Consider the following 27846-nt stretch of genomic DNA (forward strand, 5'->3'; position numbering starts at 1 on the left):
TTGCTCACAAGAGTGCTGATTTTATTTTGCCTGTACAATCCAGTGACTTTCAATTTTCAGTGTATGTTGAATTCGTCATGCTTTTGTTGCAGCTCTTCAACCTCGTTGTACTTTGTTTTCATCCACAGTTCTTTAGCTTCCTTGATTTTTCGTTTTATTTGTGGGTAAATTATTTTATATTCTGTTTCACTTTTGTTTTTGAATTTTCTTCTGCCTTTCATTAGCTCTATTCCATTTTATGATCCATTGAAGAAAAAGACCAAAGAAGGCGCATATCAATTATAACAATTAACTCACATATAAAATCAATACACAGGTAATTAATAGTTGGCAATGACAAACGGTCAAACACCGCTATATGAGCCTACAGACGGACGGATTCTTTTACAGTCACCAAAGTTCCGTCAGCTCGCCTCATAGCCCAAGACAAATTGTACAAAATATCGCATTCCGAAGAATGCGTGCGAATTCGTCGTGAATGTCTATTAATACGCCGACGGAATTTTACATAAATCAATAAAATCCCGTCAAGTAATATACGTGCGGATGAATTATGTAATGCATTTATATCTGCCTATTCGTACGTCTGTCGTCGCTATACAATGCAAATTACTAAATTCCAGAGTTGGCTGTATCCGTTAATTTAAATTTAATTTGGTATTATATAAACTTAAGAATTGAATTTATCAAACTTTTTTAATTTTGGTTAAACATTTGATAAAATCTTCTTTTTCGCTTGTAACTGGTTCAGTACTCTTTAGAGTTGCACAACTTTAGAAAAAATTGTCACGGGACAACGCATAACCCAAAAATACTCTTTTTAGGGACCAAATTGTAAATTTAAAATTGCGAATTTTAAAAAATTGCATTTTTCAATCCCCTTTGTATCTTGGTTGTCTTATAACTTATCGAAGAGGCGAAAACTGAGATTCTTAGTTTACATAGAATTCAGTAGCGTCACTAGTTTACCGCTGGAAGCTGTCATTTTTGAAATGTAACTCTAACTTATGTTTTTCTTTTTAAATGGGACATTCTATATTATTCTTATTTTATTTTATTTGTCTTGTTATGAAAATGTAACATTTTCTATACTTGTTTTCATAAATAAGGTAACAAATGCATTATTTAACTTTATAGCTTTTTTTAGGAATTCAGCTTTTTAGCTTAAATTAGCCTTGGGTTAAAAGAGTATTAATATTTTATTTTACTTAATTTAACCAGATAATTTTGCTTTCCATCTTGTTATGTTAATAAACTGCACTGAATATGGACTTGCAGCTTTTAGATAATACGCTTTCAATCAGAGTTATTGATATTATTTATGATGAATTATATATAACCACGCTGTATATTAGTCAATAACCAAAATGTGATGTCGAATAAATAGAATATTTTGATTGCCTAATTTAAACCAACCGCCTATGTTAAAAAGTCAAATAATGCATTTTTACCTTGGTTTAATAGAGTATATAGAATATAGTAGAAGAATATATATTTTTTTTGGGACAACTAATACACAGCTCCGGATCTCTACTACCAGAAATCAACAGAAGAATTAAGTTAGCATGGAGTACTTATGGAAGAAAATCATATTCATATCTAGAATGCCACTTTATCTAGAGAAGAAAACATTCGACCAATGTTTACCTACTACCAGTCCGTTGACGCTTAAAACGCTCCATAACCCATTAACGCTCGCAAGCAAGTGGAACGGGAAAAATCGCGATCTTGAGCGTGAACGTTATGAATGCTTAGTGGAACGTACTCCTAGAGAGACCGTAAAAGAATAGAGTGGATACGACAAAAGACGCAGGTAATAGATGTCATCCACAGAATCAATTCCCTCAAGTGGCAATGGACAGGACACCTGGACAGAGGGACGGACAACAGATGGACCACAAAAATTACAGCATGGTACCCACGAGGAATTAAGAGACCTAGAAGAAGACCGAACCTGAGATGGGACCATGATATTAGGAAATTAGCAGGGATAACGTGGATCCCCATAGCCAACAATAGACAACAATGGGCCCAACTACAGTTGAATAAGCTGAAAATGATGATGATGATGATAGAGCATAGTGTATTATAGAGTATAATATATTTTTAGAAAGCTCATAACAAGAAAAATAAAATAAAAAAATAATATGCAGAAAAAAAAAATTAGGTCATATTTCAAGAATGGCAGCTCTTAGCGAAACTGGTTACCCTACTGAATTCTACGTGAAAAACTATGGGACTCGGTTTTTATCTTCGATATAAGATATAATATAACTGGTATACGAAGGAAACCGAAAGTTGCAATACAATTTCAAATTTGCCCTGTATTGCAGGAGCTCAGTTCCTGAGCTCCTGAAATAGATAATAAGAGGGATTAGGACAAATATGTGTACAGCATCTTTAGTTTCATAAAAAAAGTAGTCTATTAAACCCTAGTAGTACTTATAAACGAGAAACCATGTAAAACACGAATATAGGACCACTCTGTACTATCTCTAAAAATATAACATGCCATTTTTATAGTTCGTGGTATTAGAAAGTCTCAATCCGACGTCGATAATTCAAATCGCGAGCTGCGGATGCGCGGATTATATATGCATACGAGCCAGATTATTATGTCGAATACCACTAGTATAAAATCGCGGGAAACAAAAAGTGCGAGCGCCAATGGTTTGACTAATTGGATCAAACTATCAAACATTCCGATGAGCAGTGAACGAACCCATCATGCAACACGTTAGAATGGATCTGATGAGAGATGACATTCAGCGGATAACCAAGATCAAGAAAGGTTTCCACTCTGCAGTTCCTCGAGTACTTAGGTTGTCAACTTGATTTAACAGTTTTACTTATAGAATTCTCTTATACACTTTGGAGACAATGCTGGGAATTGTGATTCTTCAGTAGTCTTTACAAATCCCTTCATTTCCCCTTTTTAAAAATTTTGACCCTTATTTTCGAAGGAATTTTTGCTTTGTTCCACGCTTGAATACAAATTTGTGTTTATATTACTTTTCTCTTTTCTCCCATATGTTTCAGCACTTCAGCTGTGAATCCATGGTATCCCGCTGCCTTTCTTTTTTTAAGTTTCTGTGTATTGCAACTGACATCATATAACTCTATTATATTTTCTTTTACAGATACCCTGTTTTCCATGAGTGAATCATCTTGGCCATTCTGCTCTTCAAAAAAATTCCACTAAGTAGTCTGCATGAAAATCGGTCCTAACACTATTCTTGTTGATTCTTAAGAAAAATTACTTCCCGAATCCAAATATAACCACCGTCTTCTCCCATCATCCCACATTTGGGGAGGAGACCCCCTACCTATGTTTACTGCTTTTCGATACTTCGATGGGGTAAAAAGGATTATATTGGCTATATTATGGAGTTTTATGGGGTTGAAAATAGTGCATTGAATTGGCTTAAGAATTACTTATCGGGCAGACAGCATACAACCAGAATTTCGAACAAAGTTTCTAAAAGTAGAATTAGTAAGTAGGGCGTACTAGGCACGTATAGGGCGTAGTAGGTACGTATTAGGCCCTCTTTCATTTATTATTTACATAAATGATATTCAGAACACTCTTCAACATTCTTTTGTTAGTCTGTTTGATGACGATACGTTAATTTCAGTGTCTGGACAGAACAACAAATGACCACAGCGATTAATAAAGACTAGCACTAGATGCACTATATGAATGGCTTTGTCAGAATAAACTTAAGTTAAACAGCGCTAAAACAAATTATATGGTCATTGATTCTAGAGCAAATTGTTCAATAACACAGCAAACATTTCAATTTTTGAATATAAATTCCTTCGTCTTACTGAGGTTAAAATCAAGAAAGGAGTTTAAATAGGTCCCCAGATTAGGGAACTTCTCCAAGATTCGACGTGTATTGAAGACCTGAATCGAAAATAAAAACGTGCTTGGTTTGCATTTCAAAACATCTATAAGGACTTTTTGGGAACAACAAAAGCGATGGTTATATCGCTCAAGTTGAGGAATTGCTTAGGGTACAAGGCCAAGAGATGTAACATGTCTGTTAAAATGAATTTCCTTCATTCGCACCAGACTTCCCTGAAAATTTATAATCAGTCTCGGATGAACACTAGGAACGGTTCTATCGTCTCGCTAAGCTGAAGAAGGGATTTTCGTGGAAATCGAGTGCAAGCATGTTGACGAAATACTGCTGGTTTTTAGGACGAAAGAGTTAGACCTCTAGACCTAGTGACCTTTTTATTTATTATTGTTTACAGTTAAAATAATTGTTTTTACCTTTTCAAATTAAATTCATGTCCATGAAATTATTATTATTATCGAAAAGTGGTGAAAATAGAGAGGGTGGCTCCCCTGTAAACAAGTGGAAGAAAACGAGAGCTGTATTTGGATTCAGGATGTCATTTTACATAAGAATCACTAAGAATGGTGCCAGGGCTCGAGAATTTTTATTGCAGACCAGTGTTCTCAAAGTATTATTTCCATCTTTTAATTATGTCTTCTCCTAAACATACAAAATAAAGATTTTCATACATGAATAAAAATTAGGCTAACTTTAAATGAAAACGGCAAGTTCTGGTTTCTTTTTATGCTGATTTTGTTGTTGCTGTAGCGCCGTTCGTAACAATATCGGTTCGTTACGAATCGCGATGCAGTAAATACTCCCACACTGTTCCTATTATTTGTAATAAGTGTGTGAATTTCTGCAAGGCATGCTTCTCAGTCACCGTCTCCGCGGAATTTCAGTCTGATGATGAGAGAATGGTACCTGTGTTGTGCGGGATGAAATATGTAAAATAGGGCACAGTTATTTACTAAATTCGATTTTAATTGATCTCTCAATACTAATTAATAAAATATATTTCACTTGAAAAGAAATATAACAATCTCATTAACTAAATATTGAAATATTTATTGCAGCAAAAATTTGAAACGTTTATCCTATATACATTGAGGGTCAAAGGATTTGAATATGTGACATTGTTGATTCGAATATGTCGACACTTTTTTACTTTAAAATATGTCACATTTAATAGTAACTTTTACCCTCAAAATTTCATTTGAAACGCTAAAAGTACTTCGCGTCATATGAGTACTTAAAATTATAATAAATCGAAAAAATACTAAGACTTTAACACCCTGCAGCTACGAAACAAAGCAGAATTGGACCTATGTAGATATGAAAAATCTTATTTTTACGTGAAGAATCTCCCCACGAGTGATGGTACATGTTTTTGAGACACCCTGTATATTTAAAAACTATCATTCTCCTTGAGAGCCTTCGCGTCATATGAGTGGCGCCACCAATAGCTATTATCTCGGTAATTATACAGGGTGAGTCTTAAATAAGGGCGAATATTTTCAGGGCTGTTATATCTCTGGTAGAGGGATTTTACTTTGAAAATTAAACAAAAATATGATTTTTCGCTTAAATTTTGAGAACCACTGGATCTCTTCTGGATTTTCTTTCTTGTAAACTTAATCTACTACTTATGTTGCCATATTATGAAAATATTATATTTCTTAACAAAAAACTAAAAAAATAACTGGAAATTTTCAACAAAAAAAATCCCCAAAAAAACCTTATAGATGTGTTTCTGGGATTGAATATAGCACCCCTGAAAATGTTGCACCTATTTAAGACTCACCTTGTATACCATCTTCCTTAATAAATTTTTTCAGTACATAAATGACAACCTAGATTTTTTTTATTTATATCTGGCTTGTATATCTTGGGTATCTTGTCTGTTGTTAAACTATATTAAGTTAAGCCATATTTTTATAAAATTGTCCATAGCTTTTTGTTTTTGAACATAGTAAATAAAACAGGCTTTTTCATCGTTAACTGTCACTGAAAAATCAGTTTTAACAAAAAAAAGAATCTTATTAAATAATTTTACAGAGGATGTATATTTCCTAGACACTCTATATTAGAAAACAGCGACGAAATCTAGGCTTAAACTAGGCCAACAGCGTTGACGTCATCAACCTCTTTAGCATTAATTTTGTACATAAAAATATGGAAAAAATGGTATAAATTATCAAAATGGTCCACATAACGTTCACTATAACGACATGTTTTAGAATCCTGACATATTACGTAAGGCGCTTAAAAAGCTTCTCTATGTTTTGTTTATTAATGTGATTTAATTTCAAACCCATCCTATATTTAGTTCGACGTGAAATCGAGCTAAACTCGTATGCTATTGTTTATTTTGAACAATTGACGGCATTCTTGAATACTAACAGCCCTTATGCTTGGAGAAACTGCTGGAATTATTAGAGGAAAAGACAGTAATAATAGGAGTACTTTGTTGGAATTAGATTATAGCGGAATGAATTGTATGAACTTTTATGTATACGACGTAACTCAGAAATTTAGTAGCATTGGTTTGGATTGGATGTAGATTGTAGAATGAGTGGAGGGAGGGTTAATCATCGCGACCTTAAAGATCTATTGTGTTTTCCTTTCTTGAGTTGTAACCCATCATAGATGGAGATCTTTCTATTGTAGGTGGGAGAGGGTATTTCTCATCCTCCTCTAACAACAGAGGTTCTTCCTCTGAGGAGGACATCTTCCTCCTACGAGGACATACACCCTTCCACGGTTGGAATTTAGTCCTCCGTGTCCTTCACAGTCAAGGAGCTTGTGTCCGGCTGAGGTGCCCGTGAGGTGGGGGCTGGAGAATCTCTTGCTCTTGGAGACTGGAGAGAACTTGATCTCTCCGTAGACCTGATACCGGTGTTGTACCGAATCTATAATAGAGGATATATCCCTCTTTCTCTACTTGCTCCTTGGATTTTATTTCAATTACTGTTGTGAGGACCTGACCATGGCCGTCTTCCCGAGTTGATGACTCACCAATTCGATGTCCTTACACTGTAGTTCTGGCAAATCTTGTGATACCTCTGCTTGCCTCTCGATGTTGTGCGGCTTTCCATGCTGGCTTTTTCTTTTATTGCCAGATCAGAGGTGAGAGGTTCTCACTCTCTCTCTTGCTCTTTGGTGGAGATGCTCCAGGCTATTTCTTGGTTCCTTTACTCACCCCTTTTTCGAGGAGTGCTTTCGTTTTTGCAGAATGTTTTCCTTCCTCCTCCGACAACATATGTTCTATATTCTTTTTCAAAGCAGTGGTCATCACCCTCCTCTGAGGATTTGGTTTTTCTATTTTATTTTCTTCTAAAATCTTATTTTAAATTGTTTATTAAATTCTTCAGACAAATAATATAAATAGACTAACATTATGGTACAAAACCATGGTACCTACTCAAGATGTCTAAAATGTTCTATTTTCATGTGTTTTACTGTGTTTCTCGTTTATAAGTAGAGATACAGAAATAAGCATTCCATAATGCTTTTTTAAGAAACTTAAGATGCTACACACCTAGTCTTCTTAGTTCCTGGCGTATTTGAAAATGTTTTCGACCCTTCTCGTATCTTGGTTCTAGCTAGGTAATTGAATTCTACTTGGAAAACTCTACGGAACTCGATTTTTAACTTTTTGGTAAGTTATAATTAGACATGAAGAGTCGAAAAATTCAGCAATGCTAAATTTTGATGAAACTAAAAACTTTCTTAGCTCCTAAAATACAGGGCGAATTTTAAATTGCATTTTTCTACCTCATTCCTATCTTACTTAACTTATCAAAAAAGTGAAAACTGTGTCCCGGAGAGTTTTTTACGTAGAATCCAGTGACGAACTAGTTTTTTGCTGTCATTTTTCAAATATGACAAACTTATTATTTTTTTTATTTGTCTTCTTATGAGCTTTCTATATTAATATACTTATTTTCATAAATAAGGTAAAAATAAATCAAATGGTAATAAGTTTAAACTCGTATGTTAGCAAATGTATATTAGTCGTTATGTATCGGGGTTAGCAAATAAACAAAATATAATATTCAGGGTACTCTGTTATACACACACAGGGTAAGTCTTAAATAAATGCAAGTATTTTCAGGGCTGGTAGATCTCGATAAAAGAAACACATTTTCTCTTTACCGTTTTTCAAATAAGTCCAAAATAACCGAGTTATTTTATTTTTAAAATTTAAAAAAATCCATTTTTTGCTTAAAATAATATTTTCTATATTTTCTTTCTTGTAAATTTAATCTACTACCTATGTTACAGTTGGGGGTTGGAACCTTTGGTGTTACACAGCAAAATAAAACACTAAATCACCACAATACACCAAAACACTTTTACTTTTACACTGGACGCGCGTTTCGCTAACCATGTTAGCATCATCAGCAGATGATTATAAACTAAAAGTTTTAGTTTCTCTAGTCTAAAGGTTATTTTGGACTTATTTGAAAAACGGTAAAGAGAAAATGTGGTGATTGTGGTTTTATTTTGCTACTACCTAATGTTGTCATATTATCATATTATCAAGATATTATGTTCTTAACTAAAAATTGAAAAAAAATCCATATTTTTTTTCAAAAAATTACGAATTTTTAAATTTATTTTTCACAAAAGAACCTCATAGTCGTATTTCTGGGGTATAATAATTATACTACCCTTAAAACTATTTTTACTTATTTAATACTCACCCTGTATTGTATTGGTATTGTTTAGGTCATATTTAGTGAGTCAAAATTTTATTTGCAGACGATTTGCGCAGATGTTCTTTATGTTTAGTTCTAAGAAGCAATTTTTAGAAATTCGCCCTCTAAGGGTGTAAAATGAGGGATGAAAGTTCTGAAAATAATCTGTCCTAGGAGAATGAATATTTGCATAGGGGTTCCTTATCGAGCATAATCGAATAGAGCAATTTTCGGATTTTATTCCTTAAGGGGGTAGGGATGAAAATTTGTATATTTTTTATGTAAAATCCGTTCTAGGACTATGAGTATAAAATTTTATACAGAGGTTCCTTAAGTGATGAAAGTGGGTACTCAGAAGCAAATTTTGGACATGCATCCCCTAAGAAAGAGGGGATGAAAATTTGTACAAAAATTTGTTAAAATCGGTTTTAGAAGTATAAAATTCTGCGCAGACGTTCCTTATGTAACGTAATTAGCACTAAAAACCAATTTTTGCAAATTTGCCCTTAAAAAATAAAAAAAAATCGCCCGTGTGGGTTAAAATTAATTGAAGAAGAACTAGTTACGCCACTAAATTCTACATGAAAAACTCTATGTGACTTAGTTTCCGAATTTTATTAATAATTAATTTCGATAAGTTATAAGATTACCGAGATGCGAGGGAAGTCGAAAATGATACTTATAAAATTTCAAACTCGCCCTGTATATATTTCAGGTACTGGGCCAGGACAAATCTGTGTGTAGCATCTTTAGTTTCAAAAAAATAGCGCAGTGATATGAACAGGGTTGCCATATTTAGAAGAAGAAAAAGCGGGACGCACTGAATGACCGCCGGAGGTGAAAATGTTTGGGTGCCACGCCCAAAAATGTTTATTTTAATATCTTAAATAATAATTTATTGAGGGATTGTGGTATAAAAAATGTTTTTAAATGAAAATACACAAGCACTAAACGAAAAATATAATAAACATATTAACATTATTTATATTTTATTAAAAATAAGATAGTATAGGTAGGTAGTTGTTTTTTTATCAACAAAGGGGATAATATAAAGTTAACATGATTGCTAAGAAATTACTATTATTATATTTATGCTATAATATTATATATATATATATATATATATATATATATATATATATATATATATATATATATATATATATATATATATATATATATATATATATATATATATATATATATATATATATAATTATTATTATGCTGACGATAACCACCATTACCGATTATTCTCAGGTCCGTACTCAAGAAAACCCCCGATGATGGCCATTTTTGTTACCAGACGTCTGTAAAATATATTTTAAAAAGTCCGTATTAAAAAAAATAAATAAGTTGGTATCGATATCTGAACAGCTATACATTTGGTGAATTTTCCAAGTAGCATATTTTGTAGAAAAAGAAAACAATATAAAATTTGTGCACAAAACTTATGATTCTATAATTATTAATAGTTTTTGAGTTATTTTTTTTTTAATAAAATAAATGTTACACATTTTGTACATATTTCCCTGTATATTGGAAACAAATGAAATTTTGGCAACTCTGTAAACGTAACTTTATTGAGCACAAAAATGCGCAACTTTTTTCTAATTTAACAAACCTCGTATCTTTTGGTGGATTATTCTATATATGAAAATAGTTTAATATACCTACCTCTCTTTTTCTTTTATTTTTTTGCAAAATGGAACACGCAGCCGCCGCTGTATTTTCCCGGGAAAAGTTCTTGATTTTTTTAACATCGTTAACACCGTTGTCAAATTCTCGGGAATTTCCGTCATTGACGACATTGACGACATTGACCACATCATCTTCATCTTCAAAAACACCACAATTTACCCCTAGCCAGTCAATCTCATCAGAGGACACTGAGGAATCTGAATCCATTTTGTTGCAAAAAAAAAGAATTAACCTATAATTATATAATTATATATAATATTAAAATGTACGTAATATGCAGCAAATTAACTCAACATAACGCGTTTGATCTCGGGTAAAGCACTCACTGCACGGACCACGGACACGGAGCAAGGAGCAAGTACACCTTCTACCTTCTGTGAAGTACCCCAAACACCAAAGTACAAGTACACCACAGAACAGAAGTACACTACAACAAGGTCTTTTAAAATTAAAAGACAAAAGACCTTGCGACAAAACGTAAGCGACAAGCGACTAAATCCCGTGAAAGAAAAAGAAGAAGAGAGAAAGAAGAATCAGTAGGAATGGCAATGATGCATCGATATGTCATGTATTTAAACCGTCGATACTTGAAACGGTGAGGCGGACACGAGGCGATAACAGAGTTTACGCATGATGCCATTGTCGCCTGTCTCCTACTATAGTGGCGAAGGAAGATTTTGGGAATTTGAAAGCAGAGAACGAGATGCGGGACAAATCGGGACAGTCTCGGGCCGCGGGACATATCGGGACACATCGATTAAAATCGGGACAGTCCCGCCTAAATCGGGACGTCTGGCAACCCTGGATATGAAAACCGCGTACCTCTATTCATAAACGAGAACCGCGTAAAACACACGAAAATGGGACACCCTGTACATTCAATCGAGGTAGAGATTTAATAATAATATTCATTTTCAGTATGGTATATAATTATTTGTAACCAAACCTAAATAAATGTTGCTAGTGCCAATTAAGATATTTAAATATGAGAGCGATCAACTTTTAGTTAGCTTGTGAATGCAGATAGCGAGGGAAATGCCGCACAGCTGATAATGTTGAAGGTGAATAATCTCCAACAGTGTCTAGGCTAGGCTTGCCGATGTCGGTATTCTATTACCCGATGGAATGCAGCATTGCAACATATATTCGCGTTCATTTACAATGAAATTCTGTCCCATTCTGTTTAGGTTTGCTTCGAATTATTTCAGCAGGATGAGGTTAGATATGACTTGTCGACATTTCTATGGGAAAATAGTGAACTGAAAATAAATTACAAGCTTTGCGATATTTTTTTTTCTAAGAATTATTAATAAATTGTCCTTATATAAAATATTTTTTTTTTTATATTTTTCTAACCAGTTGATAAATGAAGTCATAGCTCACGGACATATATTTTCAATATATTTCAAGTTCAATATACACTCAGATGCAAAAAAACGCAACAGAGAAATTTTTGGTCAAATTTAAGGTATTAAATATTTTTTTTTATTTTTAGCCCTATTTTCATGATTTTTTTAGCAAGCTGTATATAATTATATCACCTTTTTTGGGTAAACTCAGTTTTTTATAAACTTTAATATTTAGGATATTATACAGGATTACTAGAGGTTTTTTTAACTTTAAAATACCCTGTGCAATAATTTCGTGTGTAAATTTTTCTAAAATATAATTTTTGCATATAGAACCATATGTCCTGAGCATTTTGCTTTTTGGATCATGTCAATACATACCTTGGTTAATTGTTAAGAGCGACATGAACTTGCCACCCACAATTTGCAATTTTTTCAATTATCATTTCTTTTTGAATTTATTTTTCAATGTGACAAGGCAGCTTTGGTGATTATTGTGAACTATATACTACTATGAACTGCCCATCATGTTCGACGTTTGGCAAATGCTTGGCAGGAGGGTAAGAGGTCGCGAAGCAGTACCAGCTTCATTAAATGAACTTCGCTTGGTTCTTAAAGAAGACTGGGAAAACATAAAGCAATATGATAATATCATATTGCGTTATGTTTTCCCATTCACTTGAGGCTGCATATATTATATGCAATTCTTCAAGTAATATATTTTTGGGTATCTCATAGAAAGCATCTAAAAAATTTAATAACTAACAAGGGGGCAAATTGGGGCAAAAACAAAAAGTTGCATAACAAAGAACACTGGTGTGGAGGTAATATATTAAGAAAATTCATGGAGGACATACGAAAACAAAAAATAAAAATATGCAAATAAAAAATTTTAAAATTTTGTTACCAGCAATTACGTAAAACCGGCGGAATAAAATACATACCTGTATAACTACAATCCATAGTTAGGCACTCTAACTAAATATTTAATAAATGCAGAAAAAATAAAGTTAATCTGCTGTACTCACAAATCTTAATGTACTAACCAAAACCAAATTATTTTTCTTATCAGTTCTAAGCAATGATTCCTCATTATTAGCATTGGGATTTGAAATATTCGGCTTATTTTTAGTACCTTCGACTATATTTTAGGAAACAAAATTAAATTAATTATAAATATATTTAATTATTATTTATCTCAACAAAACTCACCTTCTCAACAGCACTTAAGAGACATAAAGGGTCATTACTACCGCTTTCCCGTTCAAAATATTCTAATAAAGTTGCGATGATTGCAACTAAGTTTCTATCTATCTTGTTTTTGTACACTTCGCACTTAAAGAGGTTCTAAAAAGAACAATGTTCGACTGCAAGGTCTGCTAGTCAGAAGTTTTAAGCTCAAGTATCACAATACAATTCATTTAAACCAAAAACCCGTAATACAAAACTAAAGTGTCAAAACGAAAGAAAATGTCAGGAAATAAATAAATAAATGTGGCGACTTGACATTTTTTATTACAGAGCTACCACCTGAATCCCCAGCGCGAAATTTAAATTCCAGTTAGTCAGCCCGGTGTCGGGTATGTCCATGGTTGACAACAATGAATTTAAACTAGATTACGTAACTAAAAGTTTAATTGGTATTGGATATAATATGTAAAATTTCAGTGCATTTTGTCAGACAAAAATTTGTTACTTCTTTGTTTTTTTTTGAAAAACTATCCATTTATTACCGCAATACATAGTAATAGTGCTAAATAATATTTTGTAATATGATATTTTATAAATTTCATACTGTAACAGTCTACAGTATTTTTAAACAAGTTGATATATAGGTAAAATTATTTGGAACAACCTTATGCTATGAAAGAAAATAATGCTATTCTACGTAATACATATATTATAACAGCACTATGGGTATATTTTGCCAAGTTATTTCAAAAACTTGTATTTATTATTAACAAGACATCTCAAATTAATTTTTCCAATGTTGCATAATAATTTTCAATTATGTTTAAATATATTTATAAGTTTTATTTTTTGAGAGACGCCTCTGTGTAATACCAACTAGTCCAGTTTACTGCCTAGAGAGAAACACTTTTTAGTACAAGTGTATAAACTTAACACATTAGTATACGCACAAAACATTAAATACGTTATTGGAGTAATCTTGCAACAATGTTGTTTTATAAATGCAAATGGGAGCTTCATTTGCAAACCAACTATTTGAAAAATTCTTTAGCTACGTAGGTAGCTGTTAAGACGATATAAATCTGTCAGACTGGAGCGTGATTTTTATATGCATATATTTTTTAGTTTTATTATAAATTTATGTGAATTTATTTAAGGATTTGCTTCCTGAGAATATTACAAAAATTGCTTTACCTATTTTACTAGTATCTTGAAATATGTATTAATTGTTTTTAGTGAATTTTTTATACAAATCTAGTGTATTTTATGATCAAGTGGGCTTTGACGTTAACAGTTCAAAATCTTTTTTTTTTTCGTCCTGAGAAACGACGAAGTCCTGGCAAAAGGAACTAAAAAGGAAAGTCCTTGAAGAAATGATAAAAGTTTACTTTCCGGCCTCATTAATTCTGAGTGACTCTACCAGACAAACTAACCTAGATCCAAGGCTGGTCATACCAAGGTCTTTAGATTAAAAAATTGCCACAGAAGTCGCAAGACCACGTAAAATTAGATGGGCAATAAATAAATTCCAGCCGTACAAGTCTCCAGGTACAGCCGGTATATATCCTTACTATCTTACTATTACAGATGGGGAATTGAGGAATTAATACCTTATATATGTAATATTTTCAAAGCTATCCTAGCATGGGAAATCATACTGGAAACATAACAAAATGTTAAAGTTAAATATCCCTTTCTAAGATTGGAAATGTATCGGACCTAACACCAAAGTCATATAGACGGATAAGCCTGTTCTACTTCCCACTGAAAACGCTAGAGAGACTCTTGGATAGGTACTTAAGAGACGAAGTGCTAAGAGTTACACCTCTAAGCAATCGCCAATACGCATACCAACTGTTTAACAACAAACATTTGATATAAGTATAACTACTTATATCAAAGTCGATCAAGGGCAAAGAGGTAATGGCTGCTTTTTTAGATATTGTGGGAGTATTCAATAATGCTGCACCCTACCGGCTCATTAGTAAATGCAATAGTAGAAAATGTACACTTGCAGTGGTATGCAGATGGATAAAGGCCGCCTTAGAAAACAGGATACTAACTTCCATTGTGGGGCAAGCTACCATCAGGGCAGAAGTGGGTGGAGGTTGTCCACAGGGAGGAGTATATAGGTTATCTCCTTTACTTTAGATAATCTTGGTAGATGACTCCTTAACCACTGTCCACACAAGATTTTTATTGTCTAGGATATGCAGACGATTTTGTAATTGTGGTCAGGGGTAAGTTTACTGGGATGATATCAGGAAAAAGTCAGTCCTAAACAAAGTACACAAGTGGTGTAAACAAGAGAGACTGACAGTCAATGCTCAGAAAACACAAATTGTCAACTTTACAAGAAAGATAGTATCAAGAGGCCTAAAACCACCTGTGCTAGGAGAAACAAAGGTTTCATTTCCCAAAGAAACAGTGTATCTTGGGTTTTGATCAAAAGCTCACTTAGAATACTCACATAACGAAGGCAATACAGAAAGTTGCCATCTCTTTAGGTCGCCTAGCGACAGGACCGATCAAAAATCTTCACAAAGTTCTTTATTTTGGAGACTCCAACTGCTGTTGATATAACGACTTACGAGTCTCTTGACGTGGTTTTATTCGCTTAGTGGAACCCCTCCTGTATACTTCTTTACTTATACTTAAGTAATTATCTCAGGAAATCTCGGCGTCTCGGCTAAAGATAAATTTCTCGAGCATTCTAGAGCAGCAACCCTAAAGGAAATATTTTTTCATATATAATTTGATAAAAGGGAGAGGTTACAATAATATAATCTATCAAAGCTAGTTTATCACGTCGATATTTTCTCACAGATCATAGCAGTAGTTGTCGAAATACTTACTGAATTTCGTGGAGCAAGTAACGGCATCGTCGCCATCATCGAGCGACGTCGTTCTCTCTCCATGGCCGATCTCTCGGCATTCCTGCACGTTTCATCTTAAATACGATTATTTCCGTTATAATTTTTGAATTGTAATTGGATTGTCGGTTTTCTTTGGGATACGGGACGCGTTTTTCTGGTGGCGTTCTTTCTCGTCGTCTATGCCGATCGGAGCAGCACCGTGTTTGGTGGTCCGTGTGGTGGAAAAATCCGAACGGTTGGCCATTGTCGATGCTTGTTGTTGTTGGGTTCCTTTCGACAATGATAAGAAGTGAACTAGGGATGTGTGGAAATATCGATACTTTTTTGGTGATAGTTTTTGGAATAATGTAGACACTAAAATGTTTCTTTTCTAGCATTCAAAAAATGATCATCAGGATGTAATGCTTTGACTGTCGAGCTTTTAGGATTCTCCTTCGATGAAACGATTTCGAGAATACATTAGTTTTTTAGCAAGGATAAGTGGATTAAATCCTTTGATGTGATATTACATAAAATATTCATATTCACAATTAGTACCTAATGACAGTTACCTAATAAACTAATACCAAAAGGCTTAAAATGTCTGTATATGAAATACTGTGTTGTTTTTTACTGAAATTTGTTATGAGATGTTGATTGAAAAGTCAAGGAAGCGGTAGCCATACATTATTAACATCTACAAATGCCTGAGCAATAAATTTATTTATATTTAATTGGACAAGAAATAGTTATAAACAAAACTGGTCTTGGTTTTGGTCTTGCACAAAAATCAAGACCAAGAGGAAGGCTTGCGTTAGATCTGCAAGGCCAAGTATCTGATATCCGAAAAACCAAAACAAGACACGCGGTCTTGAATTTTTTCACGTTCGTTTTTTAAGTTTTATTTGCATTAAATTACTAAAAATATAATTTACTTAATCTACGACAATGTCATTATGACACATTTAACATTGTCTTTTGGATGTCATTATGGCTTTCATAATAGCACTAGTGCTATTATGAATTCATAATAACACGCAAATTTTAAAATAAAAAACAAGCAAAAAAAGGTACCTAAATACGTTTATTTATTGTAAACATTAATTATAATATCAGTACAATTGGTTAAATTAATTCCAGACGATAGATGTTCAAAATATGCCAGGAGAACCTTTTCGTTACTACTATTTTTGATTCCTTTCCCTTTACACCAATCTTCAAGTTTTACATAGGCTTGCTCGTACGTTTGTCTTGATTTTTCGGGAAGTAGGGAATCGACAACGTTTTGCGCAATGCCTTCAATATCCGAAGGGACACTTTCAGAATCAGAATCATCCATATTAATATTATTTTTTGCTTTTTGCTAAAACTGAACGTTTAACACAAAATTGAACATCAATTCAAGAGTTGTCAAAGTCAAAATGGAAACAATCAACAAGCACGGTTACCACGGCGTCGACTAATATGGGCACCTGATAATTTTGAATTTTAATTTTTATGAGGATATCTCTGATATTTTAAATTAAATCAAATCTCATTGGATCGTCCCTCGTGTCGCGTCGTAGATTAAATTTTGAATGATACACGTTCGATACGAACTTTTTAATGAAACTTGTGTAACTAAGCGAGGCGTTAGCCGAGTGGCTTAACATTACACGCGTTTCATTATGATGTTCGTATCGAATTTGTATCATTAATAACTATAAAGATTTTCTGTGTAGAAAGTGCATTTAATAAAAATCTATTAAAGAAATGCAAGACTCTTGCAGCGAGACCAACTGGACCCTGCAAGATCAAGACCAAGGAAGTCTTGATCTTGCATATCCTCGTGATTAATTAGAAAAGCATCAGCACAATAAATCACTAATTCACCACAATACACCAAAACACTTTACTTTTGCACTGGAAGCGCGTTTCGCTATGTTAGCATCATCAGCAGATGACTAAAACTATCACTCCAGTGCAAAACCAAAGCGTTTTGGTGTATTGTGATGAATTACTGTTTTATTTTGCTGTTGTTTTTTGCCGTTATACCAAAGCTTCCAACTGTAATAGAACTAGCCTCCTATTTTTCGCCACAAATTTCGCCACATGTTTTGCGATACAGGAATTTGTGGAATCGTTTAATAGATCTTGCCCATAGGATAATTATTATAAGTAAAAAATAATACAATTTTGAAATGGAACCATATATTAATTCAATGAGATATTAAATTTCACAGATATACCCATGTAATAACAATAGCGATTAACTAAGTGAGAATAATATCATCATCGGTTCAAATAAGCTCTTTCCAGTTGTGCTCGGACCGATTTAAGGTCTCGTCTCCACCGTTTTCTCTCCGTTGCGTCGGAACTCGCGGAATGTGGTCGCGGCTTCCCAGAAGCAGTTGCGGCGGCGGACAGTTAGAGTGACATTCGCGTTGTCCGTTCTCTCGCTCGTCGACCAAATCCAGTACGAAATTCCTCTACATTCGACTGGAATCGATCATCAAATATTATCGATGTTAGTACAGGGCACACTCTCCTCGATTAGCATTTACATACATAAAAAATTGTTTTGTAATATGAACGTTCCAATTTCAAATAAATATGTTTCATCCATAATCAAACAATAACACTGGTTAGGAAAAAAAATTTCGGGGCCTGGCACCACTCTTGCTAGTTTTTATGTGAAATGACGTCCTGAATCCAAATATAGCTCCAGTTTTGTTCTAACATTGGCCGTTTTCGGGAGAACCTCCCTCTCTATTTTTATGCTATTTTTATCACTTTTCGATAATAATTTTCTGGGCATGAATTTAGTTTGGGGAAGTGAAAAGAATTATTTTAGCTGTAAAAAGACAATAAATATAAAGATCTCTAACTTTATTTGGTGTTTGCTTGCTATTTAAACCCTGAGGTATAGGGTATAACTCTCGTCCCAAGAACCAGCAGTACTCTGCCAACATACTTGCATTCCTCTTCCCTGAAAATCTCTTCTCAAGCTTAAATAATTTATTAAATCCTTAAGACATGTTTACATATATAGATCTAAGAAAACACTACATATAATAACTAATACTTTTAAGTTTAAGTTTTTACAACCAATATTCATATTAAAAATACATAATATATAAAAGAAATTCTTACGTTAAATTCCTCTACTATAAGCATTCCTCCAGACTATAGAAAACTTTGTCAACCAGAAAATTCCTCAATTTGATTTTAAATATCTTTGGTCCGGATATTTGCCTAATTGTAAGAGGTAAGCCATTGTACAATTTCACACCAACATAATACATATTACTTTTCACTGCTATTATAGAATGTATCGGATATATCAGGTCACTGCGGCCGCGGCGTCGAATTGAATAATCATGAAACTGCTTATTTTGAGAAAATTTTTAAAAATTATTTCTGACGGTATAAAGATGGCACAGTCAACATACGAAATTTAAAAAAAAAGGCGACAGGTAGACGTTCTACTCAAACCAGCAATTTTGCTGATTATTCGTTTCTGAACCCTAAATACTCGCAGTAGTTTCTGAACCCTAAATACAGCAATATGCGAAGAATTGTCCCAAAAAAACTATTCCATATTTTACACGACGATAATTATTTAAATACTTTCCCCTAAATATGTACAAGATACCTCATAAAAAGTATCTGAAATACAAATTACAAGATACTTCTAAGCAAAGTATTTGAGATATCAGTTACAAAATACTTTTGAAAAACGTATTAGAAATACTTGATATAAAATACAATATTTTTGAAAGAAAATATATTAATTTATTAAGTTATTTAGCATCTTACATTAATAATAATAAAATTGTGAACAATAGCTGAGATTCTCTGATCTTAAGAGACCTTAGTCTCTGATCTTACTCCGAGTATTTCAAACCTCCAAAACATACTTTAGTTGCCTAGATCACTATTAATTATACCCTTATTCATTAGAACCAAATATTTTAAAACATTAATACACGTATATGGATAAAAAGATAATTAGAAAATGATGATTTACTGCAAGTATTTATGACATACACTTTAATTTTTTTTATGGGCAAAAAATAGCTTGAACATAACTTATATTGTTAGTCGTATTTATTAGTATTTAAATATTATGACTTAACTCCTGTTTCAACATTCTTAACCAGTTAATAATTATTAAGAATCCATTTTTACTGTAGATTTTTTGCCGATTATTCAATACAATATTAATTTTTATATTTTAAGTTTGAAGAACATTAGGTGTCAACCCATGTAGATGAACAGGAGGGGCGCTGACACTTGCTTGGGATCATCCTCCACAAGTGGCACACTCACTACCACCTTCTCCAGCAGGGGTCGGGGGCCTACCTCTAAACCCGATAAGCGACATAAGCTACCCTTTTGTCTACCCGGCCTGGGTTAACCAGGCGGGCTAGACGATCCTCTGAGAGTAGGTCTTAGCGGAGCAGAACCATGCAAATGCCTCCGACTGCTCCACGAAAGACTTGGGAAGCAAAAGCGAAAACACTCCTCCGAAAAGGGCAGAGTAAAGAAACTAAGAAACAACCTGACTCATCTCCATCAAAGGGCAAGAGAGGGAGCGAGAACCTGTCACCTCTTCTCCGGCAAGGAGAGAAAAAAGCCAGGATGGAACGCCGTCCAACACCGGGAGTCAAACAGGAACGTATCACCAGCTATTGCTGGACAAGTGAAAATGGCGGTGCTGCCAAAGGATTTCCCAGAGGTTGCTCTGACCACCGACCAGCAAACGTCTCTAGAAGAGGCTATACTGGACGAATTAGTGGCGATCGGATCGCAACACAACGATCTACAAAATGTGGGTCAGCTGCGTTTTGCGGGGATACACTTTCGGGTGGGCATGATCCTCATAGATTGTTTATCTCAAGAATCGGCGAATTGGTTGGTGTAAATCGCACACCTAAGCTTAAAAATTGACAAGGGCGGGAACTGGTTACAGTGAAGGGAGAAAACATCCCTAATGGGGCGGCCATAACGGTCTTTCTGCCGAGGAGCAAGAGGAAAGACAGCACCTACCTGCTGAGTGCTGAGCCTTATCTAAGGTCAGAACTTCAATGTAAGGACATCAAGTCCTCAACTCGAGGGAGGAGGGTCATGGTCAGGTCCTCACAATAGGAATTGAACTCAAATCCAAGGAGGCAATAGAGAAAGAGGGACATATCCTCTATTATAGATACGGGACAACACCGGTATCAGGTCTAAGGAGAAACCAAGTTAAAGAGGTGGAGAAAATGGAGACAGATCCTCCATCCCCCACCTCACAAGTTCCTCAGCCGGAGGCAAGCTCCTCGACTGTAAAGAGCGGCACGAAGGGCCAAACTTCAACCGTGGAAGGGTGTGTACCCTCGGAGGAAGAACTGTTGTCAGAGGAGGATGGGAAATACCATGTCCCCTCTATGACTCAAGGAAGGGGGCAAAATTCATCTTTAAGGTCGCAGTGATTAGCCCCCCCTCTTACTCATTCTACATTCTACATGTAGATGTTCAATATCCATATTGAACATCTATATCGTGTTTCGGGTGTTTTTCAGAATCAAAGTCCATTAAATGTTAGTATCGTGATAACCATTTAAAAATGATATTCCTTGATTAAACGATTAAAGCAAGGCACTCTAATTCTTTGATATTTTTAATATAAGTTTGATACTTTTATGTATATTGTACATTTTACTATCTTATCAGATTTTATATAGTCTTTAGCTTATATTGTTTAGATATTGGGGCTACGGCCCAACTACGTCGAAACACTGGTTTCCGGTAGATCACCAAAGTTAGATGGACGGGTGACTGTCTAGAAACTCGGTCGTACTTTTGTTAAGTTAGGCTAGGTGCTTTTGTTCCATGGCAAGAGTGTAAAATATATCGATAGACACTGCTCATTCACGCCGGCTCCGGTTCAAGGCCGTATGAGTCTGGATATCTCGTGAGTAAGGGTCGATTTAGATACTCGCTAAGTCGGTAGGCTATTGACAATAATATGGTGATAATATGGTCGAGGACCGCCGTTCAGATTCTGCGCAAACAAAGTAGGCACCGTTCAGATTAATCTTACTCTTCGTCCTACGTGGGCGACAAAAGCGAGCGTGCGACAACAGAGGGCGATGAGCGCGATGTGCGCGACATATTTCAATCGCCTCCGATGCCGCTTCAGTCGCACGACATCACGCGCATCTCCTACCTAGGACAGCTTCCTAAGAAAACTTTGTTTGATAAATACGCGTCGCTCGCACCGCCCGAATCGCGCACTTTTGTCTCCCACGTAGGACGAAGCGTTAGCAGCACAATGGAGACGTTAACTTAAAACATTTTAATTTATTTTTATTTAGCTAGTATTCGGGAATTCTGATATTTCTGAGTCCTCCTGATTTTTCTTTATTCAGAACCTGGTTTAGTGCAATAAATCATTACGTAACTTACCTTAAAGTATTTTCGGTTTATATTGAATAATCGCAAAATCGGAAGAAGCAAATGAACGTACACATAACACGTTTAACAAACAGCGGCAAACAACTGATTTAAACCTATATGCATATAAAAATACATTTTTATATATTTAATGTATACTATGTAACGTTTTCCATTATTTTTCTCGTTGCATCGTAGAGATATTGGGGATCTCCAGGATTTTTTAATTTAATGATGACAGATGACCTCGAATTGTTTTGCGTTTTTCTATTATTTATAAATATTCACTTGACACAGTGAACTATGAACAATCTTATGGTTTTATGACCAAACCGATAAAAATAAATCTATTTGATTCGTTTGGTACAGTATGCCCAGAGTCTAATAGATGGCGCGAGTAGTTATCTAACTTAATAAAATTTATATATTCTTCTTATCAGCTATTTGATAATCTGATGAGTAAGTAATTGTAAAGTGTATCTGAGTAGTATCTGGATATGTTTTTTAAAAAAACGTAGTTAAGAAATGATTGGAGACATATTATGTCTCCAATCTTTGTAGACTTATTAAGCCTACAAAGCTGAGGAGAGTTGCAAATAGTCTGATTTAATGAATTATTATAATGAAGCAACGATGACATTTTTGGTAGAAGCTTCAAACTTCAAAGTAAGAACTTTATTCATTGCCACTTCAATCTTTAAATTTGGCATATTCTTTAAAAAACAAATTTAACCTAAAAATAAAGAATCTACGTTGTGTTAGAACTTGAGGGACATTTGAGGAGAGATGGGTTATGTAAAACAAACCCTAATTTCTAAATAGTTTTTATTAAATAAAATGAACAGTGTCGCACTAACCCTGAAATTCAGGAAGGGATATAGCACGCCAGAAATGCCCATGATCTCAATTCCAACGAACCGAACCATATTGTCCTGAATTTTAATAATGATTTAAATACTCTTCCACAAAGATGTACAGGGTGGGTCAAATTGGACGCTTTTAAAGGGAAACACCCTTTTCTATAGGAGATAGACGAAAACTAATATCGGTGTCTGGAGCTCAATTTTTATCAAAAACATGATGGTGAAAACCGCACATCGATATCTGTTACCGTTTCGGAGTGTTTTTCAAAAATGTGCATTCTTAACAAATCGCTGTAATTTTTTTGTATATATTTTGTATTTTTACGAAAACATTTCTAAAGCATATTTTTGCGTAGAATTTAATAGTTTAAGTATATTTTTTTTTTAAATTAATAATTTAAGAATTATCAACCGAAAATTTGTTTGTTTTATATGGGACACCCTATATATTTTTAATTCACTGAAAAGGATTTAAAATTACCATTCCAAAAATATAGCATACTTGATATTTTACTCGATTCCTCTTCGAGATATAGATTTTTTAAAAATTCGCCCACTTTGAATAACTAGGCTTTGAACTGCGCCGGCTGCAATGCAAAAAATTCTAGCTGTGAGCAGCAGCAATAACAATAAAAATTAATACCAAACCAAGACCTGAGATTTTGCTACAGGTGTTCGACATGTCGACCGTCTTCTGTTATGGACAGACGGGATCGTTTTGGAACATTTCTCGCGGAATTCATTAACTCAGTGTGGATGAAAGAAACCCTCGCATAACCGCTAACTACCTCTAATTCTTGTCTAGATTATACGGACAATTTAAAAATAAACCCTTTATTTTTCCGCAAAGGTAAAAATCTGGGGGAGTATAACAAAATATCAAGTGTGCTATATTTTTGGAAAGGTAATTTTAAGTTCTTTTCATTTATTTAAAAATATACAGGGTGTCCCAAATAAAAAATCAATTTTTCTGTTGATAACTCTTAAATTATTAATTTTTAAAAAATTATACTTCAACTATTAAATTCTACGTAAACAGGTGCTTTGGAAATGTTTTCATAAAAATACAAAATTATCTATAGCAAAAAAGTTACAGCGATTTGTTAAAAATGCACATTTTTGAAAAACACCTCGTAACTCATAAAGGGTAACAAATATCGATGTGCGGTTTTCGTCTATCTCCTATAGAACAGGGTGTTTCCCTTTAAAGGCGTCGAATTTGACCCACCCTGTACAAAATACCTCATTAAAAGTATCTGAAATAAAAGTTACAGGATACTTATAAGCAAAATATTTGAGAAATCAGTTTGATAAATCAATAACTAAACTTAAAATAAGAGAATGTACAGGGTGAGTCTTAAATAAGTGCAAATATTTTTAGGGGTAGTATATTTCGACCCCAGAAAAACGATTATGAGGTTTTTAGCAAAAAAACTTTTTTTTGGAATTTTCAAAGTAAAATATCTGGGTTATTTTAGATTTATTTGAAAAACGGTAAAGAGAAAATGTGTTTCTTTTGAGGAGATCCAGCAGCCATGAAAATATTTGCACTTATTTAAGACTCACCCTGTATATATTTACTGTCTGTTAATACAATGTCTGGGTATTAAAAAATAATAATAAGGAGAATACCAAAGTTTAAATTTATTAGAATACTCATTGGTAAAAAAATGCATGACAATAATAATAGAGCCTCACGATAAATGCATTCAATTCCTTAGTCGGCATTCACATGGAATTAGCGGTAAGTAAGGGTCATCGGCGTTCAAAAATCACACACCACTAATTCCTTAACATTATGTCACCACCGAAGAGAACAATACCCTTATGCAAATGACACGGCGACGTCTATTTCCTGTTGCATATTTTCACACAGTTATTCGCTGCTCAAACGCATTTCAAACTTTACGTTCCATTGGCGTTCGGCCGACTTTTCTAGCTTTAAAACTGTTGGGAATATTGTCTTCTAAGTATCTATTTTAATTCGTACAAAATTTATTTGTTAAATTTTGAAATTTTGTTCAGTAATTACAGGATTTTTTATTCTCTTCCAAGTGTCTGCTGAGGTCAACTCTAACTGTCTACGAGGTCATACCTCATACAGGGTCCTGGCAATAGTGTACTAAAGTATGTACGAGGATGTATTTCAGGAAAATATTTTAACTTCTAAAGGGTGGCTCAAAAAAGTGTGAGTGGATTGAAATGATTTTTTTAACACCCTATATATTATTGCATAGTCCTCCTACTCTGGGTGCCTTCTCACCAAGGGATAGAAGGCAATGGAAAAGCAAATGATCTAGCTAGAAAAGGAGCGAACACTCCACTAACTGGACCAGAACCGTTCTGTTTTCCAAGCGGGAACCAACTGAAAGCGGAACTGAAGAATCTGGAAGACTCCATCCGTAACCTGGAATGGGTGTCCTCCAACGGTCTAAGACACTCGGAAAAGTTCCTCAGAACTTACGATCGCGGAAAATCAAAGGTTTTCCTTGATTCAAGTAAAAACAATCTTCGGATTGTTACGGGGTTTCTAACAGGACACCGTCTCCTCAACGAACACCTCATTAGACTGAAGCTGAGAAACAACGGCGAATGCAGATTCTGTGGGGAAACACCTTATCACTGAGTGCGCCGAGACGACGACCATTCGTGCCATGAACTTAGGTACGGCAATGGAAAAGCAAATGATGTTGAGGACTGAGAGCTGGCCTCTGTGGAGCCGTCTCAGATACTGGCTTTTGTTAAAGCCCTGAAACTGTATGATGAGTTATAACTCGTTATAACTCAAGAAAGGGGGACACACAATAGATCTGTAAGGTCGCGGTGATTAACTCCTCTCCTAAATTTCTACATTCTACATTAATATAGAATATTCTATTTATAATATTTCAGCTTCTTTTTCAGCTATATAATATTTGAGATCACTTTACATAACCCTAAGATATGAGCAAATATATTTCGATAATTTCAGAGATGTTAATAAATAAATAAAAAATATTCTTTAAAATAGTATTACAAATACAAGAACTGTCCTGAAATCAAAAATATACCTAATAGGTATTTATTTGGCATGATCTATACTTAACTTTGCTATACATATCGTAATCTTGAATTATACAGGGTGCTCAAAATACTACACCAAACTTTCTAAACTGTAAAATAATTAAGAGTTAGAGAGTTAAAAAGTGAACATTTTTTTTATTTAAAGCATTTCAAAATTTTTAATCGTTTCGCAGATACACTCAGTATTATTTCATATGGCTAATTCAACGGTAAAATACGAGAGAAAAATCATTGGGTGGCTTTGATAAAAATTTAGTGTGGAAAATGACATGTGAAATATAAAACCGCGAATATCTATAAAACCATTAAAAATCTGAAATACTTTAAATACAAAAATGTCCATTTTCTAGTTCTCCATCTACTGAAAAAATATCATACAGGGTGTTCCATTAAAAAAACAAAACAAAGAAAAGTAATTTATATTTTAGAAAATTTGGCGTAGAATTTTGAACATCCTGTATGATTTACGATTGCCATATTTATAGCAAAAGAATTACAGACCATCTAAAGTAAATACCTAATATAGTTTTGATTTCAGAACAGTTCTTGTATTTTTTTAGTTTTTTTTAAGAAAGGCTGAAAAATATATATTTATTATTTATTTATTAATATCTCTGAAAATATCGAAATAGATTTCCTTATATCTTAGGATTATATAAAGTGATCAGAAAGGAAGCCAAAAATTCAATAATATACAGGGTGTTCCATTAAAAAAAATCCTGATCCACTCACACTTTTGAGCCACCCTATAGAAGTTAAAATATTTTCCTGAAATACACCCTGGTACAGATTTTAGGTTTGCACTTAAACAAAATTCCCAAGATTTTTATTTTTGGAGTTACAGATGCCCGACTCACTATTGCCGGACCCTGTATAACATGAATATTTTGCTAAGTGCAAGTCAATACAATCAAATATTATGAGCAACTGTATCTTTTTATAGTATTCTTCAGTAAATAAACGTCGCGTGGGATGTAAAAATTACCAACTTTAACTTCAAAGCTATTTTATTGGCAACTGATTGTTGTAATAACGAAAACAAGAAGAATATGTTCAGTTCTCTGCAATGGATATCAGAGTAGTTCTCCCGTGGATCAAGCGACAGTCTTAGCAATGAGCAAGGGTTCAATGCAGGGTCCATTCTTGGTCTTGCTGCAAGGGCCTTGCAAGTCTTAACTTTAATAGATTTTTACTAGAGGCACTTTCTACATAGAAAATCCTTAAATAAATAGTATTTTAAGTACTTTAATGCAAATGAAACTTTAAAGAAAGAGAATATCTGTCTGATGAAAACTTTAATTTTTTAATACCTTTTTCCGGCTTTTAATATTTCTTCGCTTTTGCGTTTGAATGAGTTTGCCAATATATCCACAGAGGATAATATATTCACATATTTGGAACATTAAGTGTCGGTTCTGGACCCAAGAATGACGTGCATGTGTTTTGGCGAGGAAGTCGTTTCCCTCTAGGCCAACATGTCCTGGTATTCATATCAACGAATTAAAATTAAACGGATCTGCTCTTTCATTGTCAAATAGCAAATTAATTTTATTTAACTTCTGAGGTATTTGGTAATATTTCATTTAATGGTCAAAAATAGAACTATTTTTCTCGCTTTTAATTAGCAGTTCATATAAATTTATCTAATTAGCTTTTCCCAATTCCTTAGCATATTTTAAACAGATCTAAATATACCCTTCTTACTGAAATTCTTCGGTACGTCTATGAGATCCTCGGGTGACAGCGACGCAACGCGAGTCAGTTTGTGCAACTGTACTTTTAATATATGTAAGTTAAATGTTTCCCAGAACCGTCGTATTTACGGAAATTTGATAATTGAGCATTGTTGCACGTTC

At 34.0% G+C, this 27846-nt stretch overlaps 2 protein-coding genes across 3 annotated transcripts in view; one reads left to right on the forward strand and one right to left on the reverse strand.

The window, feature by feature from the left end:
• The window catches only part of LOC115889663 (excitatory amino acid transporter 3-like), a 62538-nt gene extending 40376 nt beyond the window's left edge, over nucleotides 1-22162 (reverse strand). The window contains exon 1 of the mRNA XM_030909721.1: nucleotides 22077-22162. The gene's annotated coding sequence lies outside the window, so the exon portion shown is untranslated. The remainder of the gene's footprint in view (nucleotides 1-22076) is intronic.
• The window catches only part of LOC115889664 (zinc transporter ZIP11), a 250276-nt gene that overhangs the window by 184482 nt on the left and 37948 nt on the right, over nucleotides 1-27846 (forward strand). The window lies entirely within an intron of this gene.

This window comes from Sitophilus oryzae, unplaced genomic scaffold (assembly GCF_002938485.1).
Source record: "Sitophilus oryzae breed Bouriz unplaced genomic scaffold, Soryzae_2.0 scaffold_818_pilon_pilon, whole genome shotgun sequence".
NCBI lineage: Eukaryota > Metazoa > Arthropoda > Insecta > Coleoptera > Curculionidae > Sitophilus > Sitophilus oryzae.